The 21,576-nt window shown below is 45.4% G+C and overlaps 1 protein-coding gene across 14 annotated transcripts in view; it reads right to left on the bottom strand.

Moving 5' to 3' along the window:
• LOC105490635 (FERM domain containing 4A) overlaps nt 1–21,576 on the bottom strand; it is a 699,298-nt gene that overhangs the window by 250,836 nt on the left and 426,886 nt on the right. The window contains exon 1 of one of the 14 annotated variants that reach the window (XM_024795701.2): nt 1,808–2,116. The exons of 11 other annotated variants lie outside the window; for them this stretch is intronic. The gene's annotated coding sequence lies outside the window, so the exon portion shown is untranslated. Of the gene's footprint in view, nt 1–1,167; nt 1,308–1,807; nt 2,117–21,576 lie in introns of those variants that run through there. 2 more of the 14 variants (XM_011756460.3, XM_011756459.3) reach the window with 2 other exon arrangements.

Below are 21,576 nucleotides of genomic sequence, written 5' to 3'. Positions count from 1 at the left end.
TCATGCTGGTGAAGAGGACGACTTACGGATGTGGAGGTGCAAGGGGGGTACTGGCAGTTGAACCCTCAATCAGGTCAAGGCAGATGTATTCCCAATAGAACAGGCTGTCACCACTGACCGGCTCAGACTTAGAAATGTGCCTATCTAGGTTTTCAGAGCAAGCCCTTTCATCGCTATCTGTGAGGATTCAAACTGAAAGAAGCCAGAAACAGCAGTAGCAGCGTCTCCATTGGGATGCTCCATTCATAGGGGAGCCAGAGCCGCATCCATTCATGGTGGGGTCAGGGAGTCCTTTGCGGGCATTGGTTCTCGTTTCTCAGCAAGCTGCACTTCCCGGGGGGGCTGCCATGGCTGCATCGTTCAGAATGAGGATGTCTATTAAGAAGCCGCCGCCAGAGCTATTATTAGCACAGCCATCCCTTGGAAATTTCGCAGAATACGCCTGAATCTACGAGCACTTACTCTGTTAACAGGATACTGGAGAAAAAGGCACCAAGTCGCTCCTTACACACAGGCAGCCCACACAGCTTTCTCCGTGCAGCACCGGGAATCTTTTCTGAATTCAATGTGCACCAACATTTGAGCAGCTGCTTCCAATGTAGAAGCACTGCGTTTAGCCAATTTTAAATGAGCACGTACTAAAGGGGGTTCCCTTCTGTTCTCCTCCCCTTCCCAGCGTCCGTTTTCTCTGCATCAAACTTGCTGCAGCCATTTGGAACGTAAAAAGCAGTCCATCTCAGCAGCCCCGGGCAGCGGCAATCGGCTGCCGGCCTCCGCCACTCTTGTCTGAAACGCCCTGTCCTGCACCCAAAGGAAAGGGCTCCCCTGTCACTCTCAAAAAATGGTTTTAAAAAAAGCCCACCCAGCTCTGCCTAAAGCCATGTCCTTTCCTATCTCCCCGGGTAGATTCAGACAGCGTGGGACTGAGGTGCCTAAGGAAAGTATGTGTGTGCGCCGGGGGGAGGGTTGCAGAAGAACGCACAGTATGTGCCCCACGTGGGGTTTGTATTTAAAAACTGTAACATACGCGAAATAAACGATTCCAGGCCCCCCGTAAAGCAGCAGCGGCGCGTCCCTTTTCCCTGGCCCAATGTGAAAACACGGAAGGCGAAGGGCTGCCGTCAGTCGCCTCCCTGCCACCGCGACCGGGAAACAAAGACACATTACCTTTTATTTTTTGCGCTTCCAAGGGAGCCGAGGAACTTCAGGCTGGAAGCGGCTGGTCCCCCGGAACGGGCGTCCCATTCGCCCGGGCGCAGGCCCTTGGCCTACTAGGCGGCCTTGGCGCCCGCAGCTGGCGCGCCCCCGCCCCGTCCCCGCCGCCGCCCCCGCCGCGGGGCCTCGGCGTCAGCCCATCGCCCGCTCGCGCCTCTCGCGCCGAGCCTGGCCGGGCGCCAGGGAGCCCCGCCGCCGGCCCGCCCCTCGCCCGCGCCCGGCCCGCCGCATGGTGCGCCCCGCGCGCCCCGGGCCAGCCCCCTGCGCGCCGCTAGGTCGGGTGCAAGGCGGGCACCGAGCGCCACCGCCGCGGCCACTGCCCGCCGCGGGGCCTCCGAGCGCCGCCCGATCCTGGACAACAATGCGCGCCCCCGCCCCCGTAGAAAGCCGGGGACGCCCTCAGTCGCCCCCAGAGCTGGCTCGGCTTCCCAGTCCCTCTCCGCGGCACCCGCAGGCGAGACAAAGTTCGCTCCCGGATGAGGCTACGCGCGTCCGAAGCGTGCGGGATGCCCAGCACGGAGGTCCCCAAGCGGGGGACCCCTGGTTACCCCACAAAACCCACCCAAAGCCAACGCGTGAGGCCCTTTCCTACCCTGAGAGCCCGGAGACAGCAGCTCCCTTGGCTGAAGGCGCAGCTCTTACCCCTCGATCTAGTCCAATTGTATTGAATTTGAATCTCCCCTCAACTCTTCAATGGAAGTTGCTGCAGGATAACCGAGGCATGGGGCTATTGTCAAGGCTTCGCGACAATGACTGGGAGAGGGAGACTTCCACTGGGAGAGACCCGGGGGAGGAAAACGGGCTGACACGTTCTCTTTCCAAAAAAAGAGAAACAAACTCTGGGAAGATTCCCCACCCAGAACAATAAGTCAATTCACAGGATATGTCTAAATGTTCATTGCTTGAGGAGCTCTATTTGCTCCTAGACACATTCTTTTTTTTTTTTTTTTCATGAATTGTCAAAACATGGTGATAAAATAAAAGGGGATGCTGGCAAGAGCCTCCACTTAGCAAAAGCCGACTTGTTTCTGGGGTAAAATCTTTCTCCAGAACCCGTGCGTCTCTAGAATTTCCAACCTGCACCCATCCTCTCTTCAGGGGAGAGACCGCTTTTCCTCCCACCATGGTCGATCTAGTACTTGGTAGATCTAGAAACATCATTTCCAGGAGACCGGTCAGCTCTGAGGACTTACAAACTTTGTAATAAAAAGAAATTGCTCCCATCCTATCTTCCAGCTGACAGAAAATTTTACCTTTTTACTGTCATAGGTCCTGTGTTGTTTTCTAAACAACACTGGTAAAAATTTTTATCAGTTCAAAAGGCCTCACAATCAATAGAAAGGGAATTGGGCATACAGTTAGCATTGAAGAAAAAGTTGAACGCTGGTGTTAAGGAGTACCTGTGTTGTGTTTGTTTGTTTGTTATACAGACAGAGTTTCACTCTGTCACCCGGGCTGGAGTGTGGTAGTGTGATCAGGGCTCATTGCAACCTCCCCCTCCTGGGCTCAAGTGATCCTCCTGCCTCAGCCTCCTAAGTAACTGGGACCACAGGCACACCCCACCACGCCCTGCTAATTTTTGTATTTTTTGTAGAGACAGGATTTTGTCATGTTGCCCAGGCTGGTCTTAACTACCTGTCTTATTTCAAGCTGACTGGAGACTTGATGCTCTGAAGCCAGGTTTGAATGGGATTCTCAGGTACCTCTCTCTAAAGTCTGTGAGGCTTATTCCAATGCAAAACCCCATTTTTTGGTAATGCAATTGGAGCCCATCTTCTTGTGTTCTGAGGTCCTCAGAGGGAATATTGTTTCTTTGCACGCAGACTAGTTCTAGTCCTGATTTGTTTTGACTGCAATACCTAGTAATGGACAATGAGGAAATGTTCAGACCTACAACATTTTTTTTTGTTTGTTTTTTTGAGACAGAGTCCATCTCTGTCACTCAGGCTGCAGTGCAGTGGCACAATCTCGTCTCACTGCAACCTCCCCTCCTGGGTTCAAGCGATTCTTCTGCCTCAGCCTCCTGAGTAACTGGGATTACAGGCACCCGCCACCATGCCCAGCTAATTTTTAAGTATTTTTTAGTACAGGCAGGGTTTTGCCATGTTGGCCAGGCTGGTCTTGAACTCCTCACCTCAGGTGATCCACCCGCCTGGCCAAAGTGTTGGGATTATAGGCATGGGCCACCAACTCAGACATATATTTCTCTTCCAATATTTTGTTTTCAACCTTACAGGAGTTGTTGAATTGTATCCACATCTACACCTACTGCTTTCTGCCTAGGCCACTTACATCTTCTGTATGTCCTGAACTGAACTTGCCTCACTGGCCAATCCTGCCTCTAGGCTCCCACTCTTAGTAAACAGCAGGCTCCCTCCTCCTCCCCAAAGCCAGAAACAGGGATAGAGATTTCCCTCCCTCCTTTCTCTCATTCCTCACGTTCACCAGATCACGAAGCCTGTCCTCATAACTACCTCTTGAAAGGTCATGAGGGCAGCCCCTTATCCCAACAGTGCCTGGAGCTGAGTGAGCAACTGCTGTCCCCAGGCACGCTCAGGCCACATCATCTTTCACCAGGATGTCTCTAGTAGCCTTGTGAATGGGTGCTGATCTTATCTCTCTCAGATGCATTCTCCACTCCAGCTGGAGCAATTCTCCTAAATCCCAGGTCTGATCCCGTAACTTCTGTTTCAAATCCGTTCAGGGCTTCCCTGGCTTTAGGGACAAAAAGCCCATATTCTGTCTGATGGCTATAAGGTCCTGAGTATCAGGCCACCCTGGCCATCCAGTCTTATCTTTCGCCACCCGGCCCCACCCAAAACCATGTCAGCCCCTACCCTCTGCCTACAGAACCTTCTTCCAGGGCTCTGTATGTTCCAGGTCACGCATCCACCCGTCACCCAGCAGCCCAGGCTGGAGAAGAGCTCAGATCACGTCACTGCTCTGCCTAACGACTGCGGGTGGCTTCTCACTGCTCCTGCCACATCCTCTTTGTCTTCATCACGTATTATTCACATTTCCTGCTTCCCCTGTCTGGAAGGCCAGGCCTTGCTCCCTACCCCACTCTTTGGGTAGCTGGCTCCTGGTCGTCTTTCAGGTTCTAGCAAAAACGCTGCCTCTTAGATAACCTTCGGTGATCAGCACATGGGGAGTGGTTTTCCCCCAGGTGCTTAAGGTATCACCATCCTCTATTTTTTTCTTAACACTTAGCCACCATCAGGATTCACTGCCCTGTGTGATGGACACAGACTGAGGTCATTCTGCCTGGGCTTGAATCTTGCCCGGGCCACCTACTAGCTGTGCAAGCTTAGGCAAGTTTCTTGACCTGTCTGTGCCTCAGTTGAGAACATTCATCTATGAAATGGGGACAATAATATTGCCTACCTTGTAGGGCTGTTATGAGGATTAAATTAAGTTAATATATGTAAAGCACTTAGAACAGGGTCTGGCTGAATAAGAATAATCCTTGTGGGACTTTTTTTTTTTTCACTTTTATTTAAGTTCAGGGGTACACGTGCAGGTTTGTTGCATAGGTAAACTAGTGTCATGGAGGTTTGTTGTACAAATTATTTTGCCATTGAGGTATTACCCATTAGTTATTTTTCCAGATCCTGTCCCTCCTCTTACCCTCCACCCTGTGATAAGCTGCATTGTGTGTTGTTCCCCTCTATGTGTCCATGTGTTCTCATCGTTTAGCTCCCACTTATAAATGAGAACATGCATAATTTGGTTTCCTCCTGTGTTAGTCTGCTAAGGATAATGGCCTCCAGCTCCATCCATGTCCCTGCAAAGGACATGATCTCATTCTTTTTTAAGGCTGCATAGTATTCTATGGTGTGTACGTGCCATGTTTTCACTGTATCCCCACAACCAGAACTAGTACCTGGCACGAGATCTCTTTACCCCTCCCAAAACCTTTTGTACTTGGGGGCCTGCACTGGAAATAAATAAGAATTGAGGGAAGAAAAGCTGTATTCGAAGAATTTGAAGTACTAACAGAAATATGTCATGGTGACTAAAACACCAAAAGCAATTGCAACAAAAGTCAAAATTGAGAAATGGGATCTAATTAAACTAAAGAACTTCTGCACAGCAAAAGAAACTGTCATCAGACTGAACAGGCAACCTACAGAATGGGAGAACATTTTTGCAATCTACCCATCTGACAAAGGTCCAATATCCAAAATCTACAAGGAACTTAAACAAATTTACAAGAAAAGAAACAAGTCCATCGGAAAGTGGGCAAAGGATATGAACAGACACTTTTCAAAAGAAGACATTTGTGCGGCCAAGAAACATGAAAAAAAAGCTCATCATCACTGGTCATTAGAGAAATGCGAATCAAAACCACAATGAGATATCATCTCACACCAGTTAGAATGGCAATCATTAAAAAGTCAGGAAACAACAGGTGCTGGCGAGGCTGTGGAGAAATAGGAACGCTTTTACACTGTTGGTGGGGCTGTAAACTAGTTCAACCATTGTGGAAGACAGTGTGGTGATTCCTTAAGGATCTATAACCAGAAATCCCGTTTGACCCAGCAATCCCATTACTGGGTATATACCCAAAGGATTATAAATCATTTTACTATAAAGATGCATACACATATATGTTTATTGCAGCACTATTTATAATAGCAAAGACTTGGAACCAACCCAAATGCCCATTGATGATAGACTGGATAAGGAAAATGTGGCACATATACACCATGGAATACTATGCAGCCATAAAAAAGAATGAGTTCATGTCCTTTGCAGGGACATGGATGAAGCTAGAAGCCATCACTCTCAGGAAACTAACACAGGAACAGAAAACCAAACACCGCATGTTCTCACTCAGAAGTGGGAGTTGAACAATGAGAACACATGGACACAGGGAGGGGAATGTCACACACCGCGGCCTGTCAGGGGCTGGTGGTCAAGGAGAGGGAGAGCATTAGGACAAATACCTAATGCATATGGGGCTTAAAACCTAGATGGTGGGTTAATAGGTGCAGCAAACCACCATGGCACATGTATAACTATGTAACAAACCTGCACGTTCTGCACATATGTCTCAGAACTTGAAGTTAAAAAAAAAAAAAAAAAAAAAAAGAAATAGGTCATGGTAAAACTTGGTGAATAAAATAAAACTGAAACTTAAGTTACCTGGAAATGAAAACATAAAAGAAATAGATTCCCTGTTTCACCAGTGGTTATCCTTGGAATTGACATAAAAAGCTTTGCCAGTCAAAACTCCACAATGAGGCCGGGCGCGGTGGCTCAAGCCTGTAATCCCAGCACTTTGGGAGGCCGAGACGGGCGGATCACGAGGTCAGGAGATCGAGACCATCCTGGCTAACACGGTGAAACGTCTCTACTAAAAATACAAAAAACTAGCCGGGCGAGGTGGCGGGCGCCTGTAGTCCCAGCTACTCAGGAGGCTGAGGCAGGAGAATGGCGTAAACCTGGGAGGTGGAGCTTGCAGTGAGCTGAGATCCGGCCACTGCACTCCAACCTGGGCGACAGAGCGAGACTCCGTCTCAAAAAAAAAAAAAAAAAACAAAACAAAACTCCACAATGGTCTGTTCACCGAAGAGTAGCCGATTCTACTACTGAAAATTCAGGCAGCTACTTGCAAAGGTTTAACTCGTTTATGCCTGAGGTTGCAAATTTTTGAATTTGCGTGAAATTCATGTATATTACCTAGAAAAATTCAAGGAACAAGAATTTGAAGAGAGAAAAATGTTATTATGTCCTATTGTTGAGTTACATGGCATTCCAAAAACGGAACACTAGGCATAAGTGGCTATGAATCAAAGAATCTTTTGCAAAGTGTTGGTTCGCTGACCAGCCCTAACATGTAGTCGTGGCAAAGAATTTAGAGTGCTTCCATTTTCAGCTTGAGTTTAATACTTTTCGAAGAGTCTTTCTGAAAAGAGAAACATGGCAGGCTGGTTTACAGGCCTTTGCCTTGTGTTTTGCTGTCCTTGCTGGAGAAGAGGGAAGCAGTAGAAATACTTTTCTTTTTGTTCTTTCAGTGGGTCAGCAGGATTTGGAGAGATGAACACGTGGGGTAACTCTTGTTTCTTTTACACAGACTAACGGAGCTTTATTTTGGAAAGGACTGAACTCTTAAAGAGAGGAGAGGTGCTCTGAGGTTTGGAAATGGGGGAGGTAGGAAGGAATGGAAAAGGGCGATAGCACTCCCAAAAGAAGCAATAGAGAACATCCATACACGATGGGAAGATAACACGAGACCCTATGCCTGCTGAGTGCCTCAAGAAGGGGCAGACCACCTGATGGGACAGTGCATGGCCTGTGAGTTGCGGGCTAGATTCTAAGATATGTGCCTTACAATTTAAACACATAGGTGCAGTGGCTCATACCTGTAATCCCAGCACTTTGGGACGCCAAGGTGGGTGGATCACCTGAGACCAGGAGTTCAAGACCAGCCTGGTTAACATGGTGAAACCCTGTCTCTACTAAAAATACAAAAAATTAGCCGGGTGTGGTGGCAGGTGTCTGTGATCCCAGCTATTCGGCAGGTTGAGGCAGGAGAATTGCTTGAACCCAGGAGGCAGAGGCTGCAGTGAGCCGAGATCCGCCATTGCACTCCAGCCTGGGTGACAGACAGAGACTCCAACTTGGAAAAAAAAAAAAGCTAAAAATGTGTCCCAGGCACAGCAAAGGATCCTGGAGTTCAGTCAAGAGGGTTGGAGTCTGGCTTCGAAAGGGACTGGCAGTCATTTTGCCCCAAGCACCTTAGTAACAGCTCTATTAGACTGATGACAAGAGGCTGGACATGGTGGCTCATGCCTGTAATCCCAGCACTTTGGGGGGCCGAGGTGGACAGATCACCTGAGGTCAGGAGTTTGAGACCAGCCTGGTCAACACAGTGAAAAACTGTCTCTACTAAAAATGTAAAAGTCAGCTGGGTGGGGTGTGCCTGTAGTGGGGTGTGCCTGTAGTCCCAGCTGCTCGGGAGGCTGAGACAGAAGAATTGCTTGAACCCAGGAAGTGGAGGTTGCGGTGAGCCAAGACTGTGCCGCTGTACTCCAATCTGGGTGACAGAGCGACAGAGCGAGACTCCATCTCAAAAAAAAAAAAATTGATGACAAGAGACCACTTCCCTGTTTGGAGGTCCAAGGTGACCTGAGAGAGGGAAGAGGACGCAAATTCTTGTCATTCCAATGAGTGAGGATGTAGTCAAATTTAATTGGGTTTAGAGAAATAAATTAATGTGATTTTTTTGTGTGTATGCCCAAAGTGAGGGAGCAAAAATTCCGCCTTCTCCACTAATAACAAGTGCCAGGTTCTTAGCTCCAGGATTGGAAGTCACGGCTTCTCTGACCAGGATACGGGGGACAATTAAGAGATGATGGTTCAGCTCTGATCTTTGCTAGGGTCTCCCTGTTGGTGGAAAAGGTCTCTCTCACTCAAGCCTTTGTGTACCTGCTGAGCTGAGGACACGAGACAAGGTAAGGGAGGACCTGAGGCTGGGTTGTGTAATCGTGTCCTTGGAGCTAATCCCACTGGGCAGTCTCAGACTCCTTTTCCAGGGTAACCTTGAATGAGCCTTTTATTGAAGCTGTTTCTCACCTTTAAAATGAGCCTGGGAGCTGGGCACCATGGCTCACACCTGTAATCCCAGCTCTTTGGAGGGCCGAGGTGGGAGGATCACTTGAGGTTAGGAATTTGAGACCAGCCTGGGCTACGTAGGAAGACCCCTGTCTCTACAAAAAAATTTTAAAAATTAGCTGGGTTTAGTGGCATGCACCTGTAGTCTCAGCTACTTGGGGGGATGCAGTGGGAGGATCACTTGAGCCCAGAAGTTTGTGATTGCACCACTGCACTCCAACCTGGGTGACACAGCAATACTCTGTCTATAACATAAAATAAAATGAGCCTAATAATATCTATTTCCAGCCTTATGAAGACTATGGGTTCAACACATATTGTTTCCAAAACCACACAACTGATAATAATAAACAGCTCACATTGTGGTGAGTATGTACTCTGTATTAGGCAGTGCTAGAGCTTTCCAAACTTTAGTTAATTTAATCATCATGGGATTCCTATGAGGTAGAAACTGTTCTATCCCTTTTCTACAGACAAGGCACTTGGGATTTAAAAAGGTGAAGTGGGCCAGGTGTGGTGGCTCACACCTGTAATTCCAGCACTTTTTCTGGCAGGCTGAGGTGGGAGGATCGCTTCAGTCCAGCAGTTTTAAGGCTGCAGTGAGCTATGATCACACCACTGCATTCCAGCCTGGGTGACAGACCTGTCTCTATAACAAAAAAGAAGATGAAGCCACGTGCCTGAGACGACTCTGCTGATCAGATTTGAACCCAGAGTCGTCCTTCGGAGGTTTGAGCTCTTATTGTCCATGCTTGCCTGCCACAGGCTGTACACATGAAATACACTGGCAGCCGCAGGCAGCATGGCCGCAGAATTACTTTGTATTCACTATTAACTGTGGATGGAGTTGCCAGTTACAGCGGAAGACACCTGGGAATTGATAGTCTCCTGTGTCGTTCCATCAGTTCCTAACCTGCACCATATGGACATAGGTTTACATTCCATTGTCTGTATTTCTAGTGAATAACACTGGCAACTTTTCCTTTCATACGTCAACCGGGTTTTAAAAATGGAGAGAGACCCCTCTGGGGCAGGTTAAAGTGCCTGGCTGGTTTCAAGTGAACCCCATTATATTTTTATACCCAATCCTCTTTGCTTCCTACTCCCAGGTCAATTAGAGGCCAATTCTGAACCACTTCAATCAAAAAGGAATAATTCTATCTCCTCTCATGCATGGCCTGCGATCAAGTACTTAAAACCAGCGTCCTCGGGGTGTAGGAAGAAATTATCCAATGGCTGTGTTTTATTTTGTTATTTTTTTCACAAACAGCTCTGTCATTTTGAAATAACTAAGTTTTATAGTTTAGTTGGGTTCTCATTACATTAGATAGTTGTTTATTATTTTTCCTGGCTGGGAATCATGATTTAGACTGCAACTCATGGCAACCAAAACCCAGAGCAAGGCTTTCTGAAACACAGACAAGAGTCAATCAAAACATCACAAGCTAATTAATGTACCTTGGAGCCCCTGGGAGTACCTGCATTCCAGCGAGTACCATGGTGCAATATTGGTTAACATTCTAAGTACACTCGAGTACCTTTGGCTAGCTCTCTCCCAAGCCTTTTCTGTTTATTTACTCAGAAATATGTACTAATAAGAATAGGGCCAGGAGTTGTGGCTCATGCCTGTAATCCCAGGACTTTGGGAGGTTGAGGTGGGTGGATCAACTGAGGTCAGGAGTTTGAGACCAGCCTGGCCAACATGGTGAAACCCCATCTCTACTAAAAATACAAAAATTAGCCAGGCATGGTGGCAGGTGCTTGTAATCCCTGTTACTAAGGAGGCTGAGGCAGGAGAATCACTTGAGCATGGGAGGCAGAGGTTGCAGTGAGCCGAGATCACGCCACTGCACCCCAGCCTAAGCGACACAGTGAGACCCTGTCTCAAAAAAAAAAAAAAAAAAAAAAAAGAAAGAAAGAGAAGAGAAATACCTATTAATAAGAAAGGTTGGCCAGGTGCAGTGGCTTATGCCTGTAATCCCAGCACTCTGGGAGGCGAGGCAGGCGGATCACGAGTTCAGGAGATTGAGACCATCGTGGCTAACATGGTGAAACCCTGTCTCTACTAAAAATACAAAAATAAAAAATTAGCCAGGCATGGTGGCAGGCGCCTGTAGTCCCAGCTACTCGGGAGGCTGATGCAGGAGAATGGCGTGAACCCAGGAGGTGGAGCTTTCAGTGAGCCGAGATCACGCCACTGCACTCCAGCCTGGGTGACAGAGCAAGACTCTGTCTCAAAAATAAAATAAAATAAAATAAAATAAAATAAAATAAAATAAAATAAAACAAAACAAAATAAAATAAAATAAGAAAGATTAAAACTCAGTTGGCATTTACCAAATGCCAGGTACTGATTATGTGCTTTACGTATAATAACTCAGTCTTTGCCCTCTGAGATGGGCACTATTGTTAACCGCATTTATAGGTGAGGGAATGGAAACACAGGGAGAGGTGTGATAAGCCATCTCAGATCCAACAGACAAGAAGCCGGCCACTGCCAGTTACCAAACTCAGGCAGTCTGATTCCGGAGCTGATGTTCTCAACCCTCAGGTGTGTTCCTTAACCCTCAGGTGTGGTCGAGTACTAGGTGGTATTGCGTCCCTTCTCGTGCCTAGGACAAATAATTATAATTTATTTATTGGCCCATTGCTTCACTGCAAAAAGCAGCTAAGGCAGAAATATTTGTAAAATTGAATGGAGGCTGGGTGCGCTGGCTCACGCCTGTAATCCCAGCACTTTGGGAAGCCAAGGCAGGTGGATCTGCCTTAAACCTGAGGTCAGGAGTTTGAGACCAGCCTGGCCAACATGGTGAAACGTGTCTCTACAAAAAAATACAAAAATTAGCTGGGCATGGTGGCGGGTGCCTGTAATTCCAGCTACTCAGGAGGCTGAGGCAGGAGAATCTCTTGAGCCGGAGATTGCAGTGAGCTGAGTTCATGCCACTGCACTCCAGCCTGAGCAACAGAGCGAGACTTCATCTTTTAAAAAAAAAGAATGGAAAAGATTTTCAGCAAATATTCCTTTTCCTATTGTAACATCGATTATTGTGAAGGTTTATGTACAAGTGACATGAATCTGCTAATGTCTCAAGTGAGCAACAGGACTGTATTGAAAGGATGGGCCAGAGCAGGAAGTAAGAGCCCCAGTACCTCCAGGCCCCAGGGAGAACAGGCAAGTCCGTTTCTCAGAGCTGGGACAGGGCAGGAAACTGGCCCCCAGTGATGACTTGGGAAGCGATGATTTCTCCTGCCACCCCATAAAAGTCAGGCCTACTCCAAATTATAATAGCAAATAATGTGTTATAAAGAATAATATGGTTCAGGCTATCAAATTTCTAGGATTCTGATTTCACTAAATAAGAAGATAGGCGATTTAATTTTTTGTTTGTTTTAGAGACAGGGTCTCACACTGTCATCCAGGCTGGAGTCCAGTGGTGTGATCATAGCTCACTGTAACCTTTAACTCCTGGGCTCAAGGGATCCTCCCATCTCAGCCTCCTGAGTAGCTGGGGCTACAGGCATGTACCACTACACCTGGCTAATTTTTATTTTAAAATTTTTTGTAAAGATGGGGTCTTGCTATGTGGCCCAGGCTGGTCTTGAACTCAAGTGATCCTCATGCCTTGGCCTCCCAAAGTGTTGGGATCACAGGCATGAGCCACTGTGCCGACCTAGGCTTATTTGTTGAGATGGGATTGGGTACAAAGTTAAAAGTTAAAGAGCTCTCTTTGCATGGAAAATAAAAAAGTTGGAGATATCTATTCATGGAGGGCATTTAGACTTATGGAAATTGATGGTTAGGCAAAATACTGGAGAGAGAGAAAGAGAGAGAGAGAGAGAGAGAAAAGTCAACTAAGCTAACATGAGAATCCCCTGGAAGACCAGTCAAAATAGATTCCTGGGCCGGGCACAGTGGCTCCCACCTGTAATCCCCGCACCTTGGGAGACTGAAGCAGTCGGATCACTTGAGGTCAGGAGTTCAAGACCAGCCTGGCCAACATGGCGAAATCACATCTTTACTAAAATACAAAAAGTAGCTGGGTGTGGTGGCACACACTTGTAATCCCAGCTACTTGGGAGGCTGAGGCAGGAGGACTGCTTGAACCCAGGAGGCGGAGATTGCAGTGAGCCAAGATCACGCCACTGCACTCCAGCCTGGGTGACAGAGTGAGATGCAGTCTCCAAAAAAAAAAAATATTCTTGAGTGTTACCCCCACTCCCATTTCCAATCCAGGTCTCTGATTCTTAGCTTGGGTTAGGATGTAATAATTTACATTTTTAACAGATTCCAAAGATATTGATCCTGCTGATTGGAGGCTACGCTCAGCACAATTTTCCTACCTCTTGGCTTTTACACTCTGCTCTGGGCACCCTGTTGTCTTCAGGCTTGTGCTAGCCCCAGGGCCTTTGCACTTCCCTCTGCTTGGAAGGTCCTCCTCCAGATACCAGCAGGAATCAAGCTCTCACCTTTTCAGGTCCCTGCTCAGATGTACCCTTATTAGTGAGATCTTTTCTAACCACCTTTCTTAAAAATAGCAACTCCTCCCACCTGCCCACCTCCTGTTCCCCCTGTTCCTAATCCCTTCCCTAGTTTATTTGTCTCCATTCTTTCTTTTGCCTTCTAACGGACTGTACAATTTATTTACTTAGCTGCTTGTTTTATTACCTGTCCTTCCCACGAGTGCAGGGATTTACGTCCATTTGGCTTTTTGCTAAATCTTCTGAGCCTAGAACAGTCTTTGGAACATACTAAACATTCAATAGATATTTGTTGAGTCCTCACATGGTGGCTTATGCCTGTAATTCCAGCACTTTGGAAGGCAAAGGCAGGAGGATCACTCTAGGCCAGGAGTTTGAGACCAGCCTGGACAACATAGCAAGACTCCAATTCTCCAAAAAATTTTTTAAAATAAAAATTAGCCAGGTGTTGTGATGCATGCCTGTAGTCTCAGCTACTCAGGAGGCTGAGGCATGAGGATCACTTGAGGCCAAGAGTTGGAGACCAGCCTGGGCAACATAGCAAGATCCTCATCTCTAAAAAAAAAAAAGAAAAAAATAATTAGCCAGGTGTGGTAGTGACATGTGCCTGTGGTCCCAACTACTCTAGAGTGAGATAAGATCACGCCACTACACGCCAGCCTGGGTGACAGAGCAACAGCCTGTCTCTTAAAAAAAAATTGTCTAATATGTGAATAAAATGAATGAATGAATATTCTTGGATGTAGAATTGCAGTTTTAAGAACTTAATTCTGATGGAAATGCTTCCTAACTGATTGCCTCCCTATCTAAAGTGAAATATAATCATGTCGCTCTGCTTCTAAAATATCTAAATATCTCTCACACCCAGAGTGACGCCAAAGCTCCCTGGCATTTGTTCATCACCAGGCACTGGTGGGGGTTGGGACACGACAGTGAACAGATGCGGAAGTGGCCTTTGTCCCCTTTTGCCTGCAGTCCAGTTGAAAACAGGGCCCGCCTGTCTGGCTGGCCTCACCGACCACTATTTCCTGCTGGCGTTTCGCCTCCCAGCCAAGGAGAAGCTCCTACAGGCCCCTGTGCTTCTTGCCTTCTTGCTTTGGCACGGCTGTACATCTGCGCAGAAAACCCTCCCATCCTCCCTGACACCTGGTTAACTCCCACTCACTCTTCCAGCTCCGCTCAGACACCTCATTCCCCGGGAAGCCTTCCCCGAGGTTCCCCTCTCCCGTGCCCTAAATAACCCAGGCACATCTCTATGCTCGGCACGTTTTCATCCACCTTTGCGTATGTCTTTATACTGCTCTCCGTCAAGAATTCTTCAAAGGTAGGCATCACAGCAGTGCTTTTTGTTTTAATAATTTTATTGTATTCCAGATCCTCAAAATGTGTTCACCTGTACGCGGTGTACAGAATTTAATTTCACTTTATCACTTTCTTTTAGCCAAGCATTATGATCATAATCCAATATATTTTTTATAGTTAAATCCATCCTGCTAATAAAAAGCAGGGGAGTCAGTGATGGCAGAAAGCAGCATTTGTAATCCCAGCACTCTGGGAGGCCGAGGCAGGAGGATCACCTGAGGTCAGGAGTTTGAGACCAACCTGGCCAACATGGCGAAACCCCGTCTCTACTGAAAAATACAAAAATTAGCTGGCGTGGTGGTGGATGCCTACAATCCCAGCTACTCAGGAGGCTGAGGCAGGAGAATCACTTGAACCCGGGAGGCAGAGGTTGCAGTGAGCCGAGATCGTGCCACTGCACTCCAGCCTGGGTGACAGAGCGAGACTCTGTATCAAAAAACAAAACAAAACAAAACAAAACAAACAGCATTTGACCGGTGTTAATAAGCAACTCCCGAAAACTGCTTTAAGGAAGGCAGCCTTCGGCCGGGCGCGGTGGCTCAAGCCTGTAATCCCAGCACTTTGGGAGGCCGAGGCGGGCGGATCACAAGGTCAGGAGATCAAGACCACAGTGAAACCCCGTCTCCACTAAAAATACAAAAAAATTAGCCGGGCGCGGTGGCGGGCGCCTGTAGTCCCAGCTACTCAGGAGGCTGAGGCAGGAGAATGGCGGGAACCCGGGAGGCGGAGCTTGCAGTGAGCCGAGATCGCGCCACTGCACTCCAGCCTGGGCAACAGCGTGAGACTCCGTCTCAAAAAAAAAAAAAAAAAAAAAAAAAAAAAAAAAGGAAGGCAGCCTTCCTTAAAGTCTGGAACTGTGACGGCTTTTTCTTATAAATGAACAGGAACCAGTCGCAACACTGGCCCCAACACCGGCCCCAACACCAAAGCCCACTTTTTTGGGGATACCTGCAATGCATTTTGAAGACTCCTGAAAGCTTTTGAGGGGGCCTAATAAAAGGTCTTAATAATAGAGCAGGTCTAGTTTCTATCAGATCTTGAAATAAACATGCTTCCATCTCTCCTTAGTCTCGCTTTCATAAACTCTGAATTGTTTTCATGTTGGCTCTTAGAGATCTAAGGTTCTGCCTTTGTTTATATACTTTCAACTTCTTTGTGTGGTTTTGGGAAGGTAGGCACAGATTTTTTTCTCAAAAGTGAAATCAAGTTCTCAGCAGAAGAGGAAATACGCAGTGAAGAGAAAGGAAAGTACCTTTCAAATCTTCAGAGAAAGGCTCTTGTGCTCTTTACAAAGGAAATTCCCTTGGAAATGGTTATAACCTAAACTATTAATATGATCGGCTAATAATAACAGTGATAAGAATAATAATATCTATTACTTGTTCAGTGGTGCTGTGTATATTACATGCATTATCTGTAATCTTTGCAGCAACACCGTACAGTAGGTCTTGTTAATTACCATTGTATAGATTCAGAAATCGAGGCTCAGAAACACTAAGTAACTTGCCAAAAGTCTATACTTAGAAGGAGGCAGATTTGAATCCAAGTCAATTTTTAAGACCTCCAAAGTACATTCCGTTTTTTCCATCATGGTTTAATTTTGAGCAAAAGGAGGCATGGGTTGATAAAGGGCTTGCAGTGGGAAGAGTCTCAGACTGGTTTCTGGTAAAGCGGAGGGGAACCTTGAGGAAAGAATTGGAAGTTTAAGCACCAAAAATCATGTCCAGCCACAGAACATTTCTGCTACCCCTTGAAATCAGAATCACGGCCCTCCAGCACAGCTCTGCAGACACCTGGAGATGTTCCAGGTCAACAGGGCCGAGCCCCATGGTGGGGCATAGGCTGAGTCACTGCAGCCCCCAGTCTGTGACCCCGACATCCTTCTTGGTGTGTATTAGAATGCAGCTACTTATGGATTCTGTTGATTTTCAACGCAACCCTCATGGCAATCACAGTCACATCTCTGATTCTGCTCCTGCTCCCTGTGTGACTTTGAACAGGTCAGCCTGAATCTTCCAGAAGGGCCTTTTTTATCTGTCTACATAGCAGGCTGAAACTGGTGTTTAATCCACTTTCCTGTCCAAAGACACAGGGGTGCAATAACACAGTGGTCAGCAGTCAGGCTATGGTAGCCGACTCCTGAGGTCTGAACTACCGACCAACAGCTTACTAGTGGTGTAATCTTAGGCTAATGAGTTCTGAACTTTTCTTCATCTCAGTTCCATACTCACAGGCATGCTATGAGGATTGCATTGTGTAATGTATAAAGAGGGAGTTTTTGGCACAGAGTACATGTTAAATAAAATATATGCTATGGTATTATTTCCATTATCAGCATCTACTAAGGGTGTGAAATCTCTCAGCTTTTGTCTGTATACAATACTGTCTTCTCCACTGTGTTAGACGTCAATCCTTGGTTTAAGCCTCATAGGTAACCGCAGTGAGCTTTAATGAGACCCCGGGTGAATTACGTCTTTTAAGTTAATCATAGGAAACAGTCTTGTCCTAAATAATTGTGCCCTACATTCCAACTCCATCCCTGTCCTCCGAGTGCACCAAGTATACGATCCTTGCAGAGATGCTCACCCTGCTCATGCGTGAATAACTTAGGAGTGAATTCAAATGCATTTAAACAGCCCACAACCTTTCAGCAATTGAGGGTGCACTGTTTGCCTTCCCATGGGAATGTCCGTCAGTCACATCTAAAGGTGCTTGCTCTGAACTTCAGCATTGACCCCTGAGGTGTTGCTGTGTCTCATCCTCAACTGTGTGGCACAGTATTATCCATGCGCATAGGTCAACTTCTGGTTCCTTCTACCTTCTCAGGCCCTTGCAGCCCTATGTCACTCAGTAAGTCAGTGACAACACTGCCGAAAAGTGATGGAGAGCCCGCTTCTTCCCATTTTTTTTGGAGTTAGGACTAAAATTCTATGTTACATCAGAAGGTAGTCTGTAGAAAGAAATAGAAAACGAGTCTGAGTTGTCTAAGTGTGTTCTTACAAAGGAAATTCTTTTGGAAATGGTTATAACCTAAACTATGATCAGCTAAAAATAAGACTAAAAGTAAGAATAATAATATCTATTATTTGTTGAGCGGTGCTGTGAATATTATGCACATAGTCTATAATTTTTGCAGCATGACTGCACAGTAGGTCTTGTTAATTTCCATTGTATAGATCCAGATACTGAGGCTCAGGAACATTAAGTAACTGCCAAAAGTCTATACCTAGAAAGTTGCAATGTTCAGTTCAAAGGGAAACCCACGGCGGATTCCAGATCAGACAAAATGAACTGCCACAGCCACTCATCCTTACAATACTTACAGGCACTATGTGGCTGCTGTCTTATTTATTGAGGGTTGAAAGCTTGTGTTAACACCTCCATCTGACAGATGAGGAAACAGGCAGTAAGTTCCTGGCCTGCCCAGTGGCTCCTGGTGACTCCGAGGGACATTCACAATGAATATAGACAACTTCTCACTTTAGGTTATGAGTGCTGTTCACTGAGAGCTGTCACCTGCCAGGATCAGTGGAAAATTGCTACTAGATCAAATATTTACACACTCATAAGTTGCTTCCTACTGTAGTGAGTTCCTCATAACACAAAAGTACCTAAAATTCTGGGTTTTAAAATTTTGAAGTCATAAAAAAAAAGCACAGATAAGTCAGGTGCAGTGACTCACGCCTGTAATCTCAGCACTTAGGCAGGCTGAGGCAGGCGGATCACCTGAGGTGAGGAGTTGGAGACCAGCCTGGCCAACATGGTAAAACCCCGTCTCTACTAACAATACAAAATTAACCAGGCGTGGTGGCATGTGCCTGTAATCCCAGCTACTCAGGGGGCTAAGGCAGGAGAATAGCTTGAACCCTGGAGGCAGAGGCTGCAGTGAGCCAAGATCGCACCACTGCACTCCAGCCTGGGCAAGAAGAGTGAAACTCCATCTCAAAAAAAAAAAAAGCACAGATAATATATTAGACTGCTATATAACTACCATTAAGGTTAAACACTTTACCTCATTCGCTTATTGAAAGGCAAGAGAGAGAGAGGGAGAGAGAGAATGCTAAAGCCATGCCTCTTCCCCTTTTTCCTTCCCTCCCCAGAAGTTGACAGTCTCCTAAAGTAGGTCTCTAGCATTCCCTATTTGCTTTTGTCCTTGGCGTATGAATATAGCATCAGTGGTGTACACTGTTTTGTGTGTTTTTCAACCTGACAGAAATGCAGTCAGAGCAGATTTATCTTTTCTCGACTTATTTTCCGTTCAACATCGTGTTTTTGGGTTTTATCAATATGAGTGTTTTTGGATTTCATCCATTTACTGGATTCCGTGGTGCAAATATACCACAGGATAAGTCTATGTTCTCCTGCTGACGGACAAGTTACGTCTAAGTGTTCACTGTTTGCAAACAGCCAGGGTCTTTGCTCCTAGCGGTTCCTCTGCCTGCTGAGCTCCTCTTCCAGGAATTCATTCATTTGATGACCTTCTCAACATGTCCACTTAATTTGCTCCCTCTTCTTCCCATGTTTTTTCTCGGTTATCAGTAGCATTGCCAGAGAAAAGACAGGACATGCAGTTACATTTGAATTTCAGATCAAGTTCATGTGAAGTACAAGTATACCCGAAGTACTAAATGGGCTATACTTACCCTAACAAAAAAATCCACTGATTATCTAAAATTTATTAGGAATCTTATATTTGTATTTATTAAATCGGTAACTCTAATTGTGACATTCTCAGTGAGGCCATCGCTGTACAGCCTATTTAAATTTTTAACCTCCTCCCCGACACTTCCTATTCTTTTTTACTCTTATTTTTTTCCACAGCCCTTATCATCAGTTTACCTGCAATATGTTTCCTTATTTATTTTGCTCATTATATGTCTTTTTCCTCCGGAATGTAAGCCCTTTGCAGGCAGGATTTTTGTTTTGTCTTCTGCTATGTGAGACACAGTATGTGCTTAATAAATACTTGCTGAGTAACTGAATAAATAAATGAAAGAGTGCAAGGACTGTCTTTGTACATGTCTCCTTTGTAGTGTGTGAGATTTTCTCTAGAATAAACATTTGGAAATAAAATTGCTTTTTTGTAGGGTGTGTATCTTTAGTAGGTATTGCCAATTTGCTGTCTGAAGCAATTGAACTAATTTCCACTCCCATCAGTAACGTATAAAAGTTCCCATTTCTTAACACTTACGGGACTTTTCTTTCTTTACCTTTGAAAGTGCAATAATTTTGATTTTTGAGTCAACGGTTGAAACCAGCATGGAAACATGAGATAACCACAAGTGAATTCAAAATAACAGTAATTATTAATCCAAAAGGTGTCGGATGTTCTTAGGTGCTTATTTAAAAGACGAGTTAATTATTATGGATGTACGAACAATTCTAAACCATGGTGTCTCTTGTGTAATAAACAGAAATTGCCCAAACTTAACACTGTCTCAATGCCATCTAAAAACTCATGATAAAAAATTTTGAAGAAAAACCATTTTATTTATTTTGCAACTAAAAAGGAGGAAGTCTTGCCTAAGAAAAATAAAATGAAAACCCAAACACGAGTTGTGGTGTGTTCTTTAAGATCTGCTTCAGAATTGCCAGAAACATGCAACTCATGTCGAAAGAGAAAATTTGAAAAAGTCCTTTGTTATAGATATGGCCAGTCTTTTTTAAGTCCAAAAGACGAATTTGAGGTATATAAAAAAGCACTGTAATTAAGGGATACAACGGCATGCCCTATTTTAATGTGTTATTAATACATTCTTGGCCAGCCATGAAATAGGTTGTGAAACATTGCAAAAATGGCCACTATCTCTCACTCCTTCCTGTTTCACAGCTTTGTAATGTGACTACGAAGTGATGTCTAGAAGTGAAATCTATTTTTCTTCCACTTGAATCTGGGCTGGTCTTCTGGTGTGTCTTGGCCAATAAAATGCAGGAGTGATAATATGCGAGTTCAAAATTTAGGTCTCCGAAGGACTTTCATGATTCAATTTGATCTCTTGGAACACTGCCTGGCTGCCATGTGAACAAGCCTGGGCTAACCTGCTGGAAGATGAGAGCAGGTGGATCAAAGCTGAGGCAGCCTAGTTATCTCAGCCCAGGCCTCAGAGAGGGGAGAGAGCCCAGCTGACATCAGCAATGTCGTCCACTTGACTTGCAACTGACCACAGATGCATGAGGGAGAGCAGAACTGCCCCACCTGAATTACCAACAGATGCAATCATGAGCTACATAAATGCTGGTTATTTTAAGCTATTATATTTTGCAATGGTTTGTTACTTAGCAATGGTTAACTGGGACACAGGCTAACTTGGTTCTTCACCCCACAGAAAGCAGATCTGTTAATTTCTTCATTTACTTCTCTTTTGCTAAATGTATGCTGATGAAAATTGTTGAATATGTTTTAATTTGCAAAGGATTTGATGGGAAAATAACTGATAAAGTTTTTTTTTTCCCACAAATATGTGAGTGTTTTATTGAGCACAATATCAACTGGAACCAATAAACAATTATGTACACAGCTGGCACCCAGCAATGACACACAGCTGCATCAGAACGTCTTGCCCCGTCCTGTGCATGTACCAGAAACCACGGCATCATTCACCAACGCCATCCTGTTAAACCTCTGGGAGTTTCATGAAAAAAAAATCTAATGGTTTGAAAACTTGTCTTTTAAGGGAAATTATTAAGAAAATGAAAACTGCCTCTGAAATTTGACTTAAAAATCATATTCTGGGCATGTCCTTTTCCCTCTCAGCCAGGGAAAGTGCCACGTGGAGTTTTCAAATTCATAGATGAATTACTAGTTTTCTTCAAGGAGAACAAAGGTAAACAAACAAAAATCCTGACTACAGCTTTGAAAAATCCAAATAACATTAATCATGAAGAGTGGCTCACAAATTT

Source organism: Macaca nemestrina, chromosome 9 (genome assembly GCF_043159975.1).
Source record: "Macaca nemestrina isolate mMacNem1 chromosome 9, mMacNem.hap1, whole genome shotgun sequence".
Taxonomy (NCBI): Eukaryota; Metazoa; Chordata; class Mammalia; order Primates; family Cercopithecidae; genus Macaca; species Macaca nemestrina.
The sequence above is the reverse complement of the archived record's forward strand: the minus strand, read 5'-3'. Positions and strand labels throughout refer to the sequence as shown.